The sequence below is a fragment of the Dermochelys coriacea genome, chromosome 1 (assembly GCF_009764565.3).
Source record: "Dermochelys coriacea isolate rDerCor1 chromosome 1, rDerCor1.pri.v4, whole genome shotgun sequence".
Taxonomy (NCBI): domain Eukaryota; kingdom Metazoa; phylum Chordata; order Testudines; family Dermochelyidae; genus Dermochelys; species Dermochelys coriacea.
The window spans coordinates 261,196,742-261,204,454 of NC_050068.2; positions in this window are offsets into that span (position 1 = coordinate 261,196,742).

A 7,713-nucleotide genomic window follows, 5' to 3' on the forward strand; every position below is an offset into this window, starting at 1 on the left:
ATACAGCCTGCCTTGTCAATATGCCTGATTTCTCACCAAGTAATTTAAAATCACATCTTTGCACTTACTAAATTCTATGGGAGCAGGACTTGGCCCTTAATTCTGGGCCAGCAGAGGGTTTTTAGTTGTGCTGACAGTATTTTTGATATGGACGCTTTTCTGCTAGAAGGCAGACTGTGAGATCAGTTGATCATTTCATACAAATTCCCTATTGTCATCAGATGGAAATTACTTTCCATTGCTTCTGATATGAAACTCAAGTAGAACAGATTTACAAGGCAAAAACCTCGGTAACAATTACCAGTTCCTTGAACCCGTTAAGCTTGGGGGTGTTGAGCTGAGTGCAGGTTCTCAAATGTTGCTACTCATAAAACACTTCTAAATACAAGGTACAAATAAGATTCCTGCCTCAAGTAGTTCGCATTCAAAATTGTTTTCAAAGCCACAAATGGGGCAGTGAATGAGCAGATTAAAACTGGATGACCTTCACTTCTAGATCCCCAGTTCAAATCAAGCCTGGAGTTATATGACCCAAAGTCATTACCATCAATCACTACGTAGTGGTCTATATTAAACTTGGTCTGTCTAGTTCCCAGTTGACAACCATTCATATAATAAAACCATCATAATGTGGCATCTGTATTAACAGTCTCAGCAGAATGGTCATGAGAGTCCTTGGCCTTAGAGATAAAATCTTATCACAAAATATGGTCCTACCTCATTAGCGTTCAGGCATGTTGTGGTACTTTAGGAAAATTAACATTGCTGTTGCTTGCTATACTAGATCTATAAATGAATTACTTTGGTTTCCACGGCTGTCAGTTTCATACCTTTCCCAAAGTACTAAATTCCCACTAAATCTCTTATTTTAAATTGACGTTTTTTTAGTCTCTCAATGCTGCTTTTAAAAAAAAAAAAAAAAAAATCCAGTGCCGATCATTGGCTTCTCTCTGATTTCTCATTCTAGTGTAGTAAAATTAAACTATTGAGTCTCTGTTAACAAGTAGCTTTGGCATGAGGTGTTTAATCATTAGAAGTAACCATGTGCACAGTAGATCTATTCCAGTTGTGCTACCTTGGGATCTCTACACATGCTCTCTGGCCAGTTGTTGAGGGTGGTTAAGCTTGGTAAATAATGTGCTGCTGAGTGCTAAAGCAGTGGTTCTCAGCTAGGGGTATATCAACTCATCTAGATATTTGCCTAGTTTTACAACAGGCTACATAAAAAGAACTTGTGAAGTTCATACAAACTAAAATTTCATACAGACAATGACTTGTTTATACTGCTCTATAGAGTATACACTGAAATGCAAATACAATATTTATATTCCAATTGATTTATTTTATTATATGGTAAAAATGAGAGCAATTTTTCAGTAAGTGTGTTGACACTTTTGTATTTTTGTTTGATTTTATAAGCAAGTCGTTTTTAAGTGAGGTGAAACTTGGGGTATACAAGACAAATCAGACTCCTGAAAGGGGTACAGTAGTTTGGAAAGATTGAGAGCCACTGCACTAGAGCCCTGTAGTGCTAACGAGCAGAAGGTTGCAAATGCAGATCCTAGCAGTGACACGTTTTTTCAGTGTCCAAGGACTTTTTTTGAATCAGAGCTGAGTGCAGATGTGTAACAGAGTGGCGGAATTGTTTGTCAGCAGGTGATACCTTTCAAAGGAAGAGGTTACTTACTGCTGACCTACTGGGGCAGGTATGGCACACTAGATTGATTCAACTCTGGAGGAAAGGAAGAGAGCGGGAGTTAAGGTCTGACACAGAGGGTCCAAGAGAAGGAACCCTAAGAGAAGCCGCATTACAGAATTCAAAAAATACTGTTGGAAATATCTTTTTTTTTTTTCTGTTAATTGGATTGCAGTTTTTGACTTTGAGAGGGTAGATTTTTATTTGCTCCTGTGTAATGACTCATTTGAGAGCAGTTATTCTCATCAGCACCATACCCCACCCCCCAGATAGAGCAATGATCTAGGACCAGTTCAAACTACTAGCAACAGGGAGGTTTCACACCAGGGACATTGTGGTAGGATAGCAGAAATCGCATTATGGGCCCTACCCAAGTCTCCATGATCCCTGTGGATTAGTTCTCTGGTCCCTCTATTATACTGTTCTTCACTTGCATCTTGGGGAGTAAGAAGTTTCTTCCCTCGTCTCCCCTTCAAGGTTGATTAATTTTAACCTTGAAGAGAAGAGAATGAGTCTCTCATTTCAGTAGCTGAAAGAAGGCTAGCTATCATTGTTCTTGGATTAACAGATAATTGTTGTTGACCAACCCATATTGGGCAAGCCTGCCAATTCCAGCAGTTGCTGCTACAATAGCTGCATTTCCTTCTCCTAAAAAGGTGTGTTTTGCCACCTTGACTGTGTGTGTGTGTGTGTGTGTGTGTGTGTGTGTGTGTTAGTGCAGAATCCTTCACTGGTTGAGGTTGCTATGAGCCTCCTGCATTGAAATAATTAACAATTGCTTAATTATGTAATTGAACACATACATGGCTCTCTACCAACCATTAACTAACCAGTCTCTTCTCCCTGCACTACCCATGAGGCCCCATGTTGTTCATACATTACAGATGGTGAAATTGAGGCATCGTTGACTGTCAGAAGAATTGAGTTTGTGGGATTTCAAGAGTTGGATCTGTGAAGGATCCTGACCAGGTGGAGAAGCTCTGTTTTGTTTTAAAAGCCAGAGAATGGAAAACTTGAAAGCAATTTTACAGACAGATTGAAGTTAATAGACTTTAAAAAAACAAAAAAAAACCCTTTGAAGTACATAAGTTACAGTCAAAGCCCATTTGTGGAATAAATGACTTAAGTGAATACAAGGTGGGATTGGGGCTGGATGCTGGCATGAAGATAAAGGGAAAACAGGAAGGACCTTGGGAGCAGGAGAGGAACCAAATATATGAAGTACATGGCTGTTCTTAACAGGCCAGCTTATCAGAGGGCCAAGGCTCCCAATTACCTGGGAGCCTGGCTGAAAGGCATTCCTTAAGAGACAATGGTGAGTGTATCTAAGCTTCCTTGCTGGCACTGCACTAATTGGGGGAAGCATTTAGTGGTGGTCACTATCAAGGTCCTGACATGTAGACACTTGTATAGAAGACTACACAAGGTGAATGGAGTTTCCAGGGCGCCGAGTCACTAAGGTATTTAGACTCCTAACTTTGATTGAAATCAGCTAGGAACCTAAATACCTTTGTGGATCTGGGCCTAAGTGAATATCTCCTTTAATTCTTTGGACATAGTTTGAGCGCTTCAGCAGGGACCTTGGAAACTCTACATTCCACCCCATCGGCCTTAGTCACCAGCATTCTTCTGATCTAGGTGGAGCAGGTGGCTGTCCATCTCATGATTCTTGCTCCTATGTCCCCTTCCAGTATCTGCTGTTCTACCTGCCAGCCAGCTAGCCAGCCAATAGGAAGAAGGATTGCCTCAAACATCCATAAATCATGTTCTTCCATGGTGCTCCTACAAGAGACCAGCAAAGGATGATGACAGCACTGACAGGCTTGTCTGTAAGCATGTGGATCCTCCAGTAGCCTCCTTAGGACCTAAAAATCTCCCTGCAGCAATCTATACCAAGGGTGGTCCAGAATTGTTCTCCTATCAGGTTTCTCTCAATTCTGTTGTCTCTTGCAAGGTGATGGAGATGCGCCTCCACCTAGGTGAGGATGCTGATGCACCAAATCCCCTCTCCACTTTAGGCACATGGGAATAGGGTTGAAGAGACTTTGTTCAGGCAATTTACCAATACAAAGGTAGAATTATTAACATCCATGGAAACATTCAAGAGTCTATAGCTTCCCTGCAGGGAGACTAAACAAATCAAAGTAAACGTGAACCAATCAGTCAACTGAGCTATAAGGCACTTGTTGGCTTTGCTTCAGGAGGTTTCATCTTCCATGCTTACTTTGGTATTGGCTCCCATTTTGCAGATAGCTACCAACAGGAAATGTCATGCAATAGCCTCCTTATCCCCTTTCAGTCTTGATTCCACCATCCTGAGACTGAAGATCCAGAGATGCAAATGTATTCTATGGGTACTCTTGATCTACTTCCCCATGACACCCTTCTCTTCTTCCAAGAGCATCCTTTAAGCATCTCTGCCCTTGGCTCCTACTCTCTCCCTGATTTACCCACATGGCATATGCCATCCAGTTTATCTCTGGGAAACATGGGCAGTGTTGAAACCTCAAGTGGAATGTATACTTGCAGAAGATACAGCAAGTCCTCAGACAATGGCATTATTGTAGCATCTCATAAACAACAGCAAAAACATTTATTGTGAGCTCTTTTTCAGCCTTTACTCTTTCTCAGTTGTGTAGCTGATGATGTATTTTTGTGTTTGTATGTGTAACTGAGAGTGCGGTTGGCAGCCTTTTGTGTCCCTGGGGTTGGGCCCATTGGTTGATGACTCTTCTCCCCAAGGATGAAAACCACCTGCTGGGAACTTGAACACACTCCCTCTGTCTCTCCCCTCAGTAGCTCTATCTCCTTGTGCTGCTCTGAAAAATTGTAATGTGTTTGGTTGTCTTTTAATAAGTGTGTTATGGTGTCTTTCGGAGTGCTGCATCTTTGTGAGAGGTGTTAAGTTAGTTCTTCGTGAAGCACAGATAGAGCGGAAGTCCCTATTTGTGTGTGATCACTGTTAGAGCTTTTGAAAATGCCACATGAGCGCCCATGTGGGAGTGAGGAACAAAGAGGAAGGACAGAGGTGTGGGAAAGGGCATGGACACTCAGGGACCCTGGTGATCACTTTCTGAAAATGCTACATGTACCCAGAAGAGTCAACAATCCTTTTTATACACCCAAACAATCTCTTTTGTCTGCACAGTCTTTTGAAAATGTTATCCTTAGCTTCTGTCTCAGCTGTCTCATTTATACAAGGGGGAAAATAATACATACAATCTCATGGGGGTGCTGTTAGAATTAGCCAATATATTTATAGTGCTTTGAAGATGAAAAGTTCAATATAAATATTTATTTATGGGGTAAATATAAGTGCTTTTTGTAAGTTTTTCGTTTTTTTTAAAATCAGTGCCTAATGAAAATGGCTTAAGAAGATAAGACCGCTGAACTGTGAAATTCCTGTGGTGAGTCATAAAGAGATCAAACATAATCTTTCTATAACTTCCTGTTCTCCAGATTTCCATCCTGCCCAGCCACTTCCTGTCCCACTGACCTGATTCCAAGCCCTGTTTGGCAACATTCAGCATCTTTTGGGCAGATTGCATGTGATTTCACCTGCTCTCCAGAAGTCAGGAAGATTTTTTTTTAAACATATGTATTCATTTTTTTGGTGAATCATGCAATACAAGAGAGATTTATGCCGGATCTAAACTTTATGCTCTTCCTTGAACAATTTGTACCTTTTGAGATTTAAAATTAATCTCTACAAGAAAAACAAAATGCAAGTAGCCACCATGTCACATTTGCTGCCCTGTACTCTGTCTCATACAATGTTAGAAACAAATTGCAGGAATATTTGGCACCACAGAAAATAGCTAAAATATCTATGATCTATATAAATCAATGCTAGCGGCTACATGGTATAACTGGAATTTTGTTTAATGTTTTCTGGGATTATCCACTCATAGTAATTCTGCATAAAGATATTAGTGATGCAAAAATATTATGTGTATTGCTGTTCTGTTCATTCCATATTGGGCAGGTGTGTCTACCATTTGCAAAAATATTTTGTGGTCTCAATCCTCCATTGTTCTTGGATTCTTAGGCAGCAGTGGGATCCTGAAGTGTTTTCCATCTATGGTTGGCTTAAGAAATTGCAATCTTTCTTCCTTAGAGTTGGATTAAGGCATAGGCATTATAGGGCAGTGCCAAGGCCCCCAGCTCCTGAAAGCATCTAATGAATTCAGAATCTTAATTCTTTTTTTTTAAAGAAATTAAAATGTCAGTCCTTATGGTTGTGAAGAAAAGCTTGAAAACACAACCGAAGTGTAAGTAACGTAGAGATGTCTGCATGAGCCTACAGCTAGCCTGAAACAATAGCTAGGAGAGGTATGAGCTGTTCCATGCATCTCAAAGGAGACTGAATGTTAACTACAAAATCCACTGCTCTATGGGCCTCCTGCAAACATTGTGCCAGCAGAGGACCTCATGTGGCCGGAGAAGCTCAGTAAGGAAACCTGTCTTGCCCATCAAGCAGATAACGCCTAGCTGTTGGGGTAAGAACACAAGCAGATGTTCTTCTCCCCCTGTTCCTTCATACAGACCTTGACACAATTATCAAAATCTTTTTCATCTCCAGTCTGGTCTACTGCAAAGCATATTATGTAAGACTTCCCTTAAAGACCATCTGGAAGCTATAGCTGAATCCAGAATGCAACTCTCTGCCTGCTTAAGGGGGTAAGTCCCAGGAAGCATATAACAAAAGGGCTGGATTCTGAGTGCTAGTTCACGAGAACATAAATCTTGAGGTTGCCCCAAAAACTCATGAGAGGTGTCAGGTGGTTGTTTTTTTTTTTTTTTTAAATAACAAACTACAAAACATGAACTGATCTTCTAACTCCCCTCTGTTCCTCTGCCAATGTGTGTGTGTGGTAATTTCAGGGTGATAAGTCAATCTTTAATGCACACAAATGCACATCTCTCCCTGTCTGCTCAGGTGGAGACTCCAGTTATCCTCTCCTCACCCCTAAGACTGGGAAACTGCCATCCATTTCTTATTGCTCTCTGGGCCCAGAAGCAACTTTTCTCTTCCTGGGAGCCAGTGGCATCACTTCCCCAACTCCCTAGCTCTGGGCCTTCTCATCTGCCTGTGCCCCAGCAGCACCACTTCCCCGACTCCTTCCTCCCCTGCCTCCTGTTGCCCCAGGGCCCATTCACTCTAACAACTCCAACTTGCAGCTTCAGGTGCCTAAGTTCCTTTAAAAATATGGTCCTGGGTGTTCTCAGTAGAGGGCTCTTGCTGTGGAATTCACTTCCTCTAATTGGATGTCAGAGCCTGGGTTCTTCAGCTTTCAGGGCCCAGTGAAGGAGCAGTCATTCAAATGGCAATTACTATTGAAATGTGGGGTGCTCATTTTGACAGAACCATGTAATCAGAAAGCCATGGCTCTGTTGATTCATTGAGTTACCCAGGTGGGATCTGTCTGGTATTAATGTTCTGGCACCCAGGTGCTAGAATGGAAGGTGATTCAGATATTTCTCAAATGAACTAACCCATTTTGGACACCGCTTACATTTTCTTTGCTCCCTTTTCTTGCCTTTTTTTTGATCAAGTGAAAGTAATGAATATGCTGTGGTGAGATGTATTTTGCCTATCATTTCCTCGTGAGTGACACAGTGGAGTTGGATCGTGAGGCAGTTGGGGGCTGGACCACATGTGAATGTGACATGGTGCCCCACGCAGGGTTAGCTAGTTGAAGAATGAGGAGTGATAAACACAGTGAGCTAGATTCTGTGTTACAACTTTTAGGAAGCAATGCACAGAAGATGCAGCCGAGAAAGGGGATAAAGATGGCTTTAAACCTTCTATGTGCCTCCTGGATTCTGCCTGCCCTGGGAGTTGATGGACTCCTAGCGTAAGTTGGAACAGCCCTGGGGACTGCTGTAATTTATGGCATCCTCCCCACTACTGCATATGGGCTGATCTGCAACCTAAAATAGCTCTAGTGCAAAGTACTCTGGGTACTCTTCCTCCATGCCTGGGAGGCCCACTCTCACCCTTGGCAGGCCTTTAT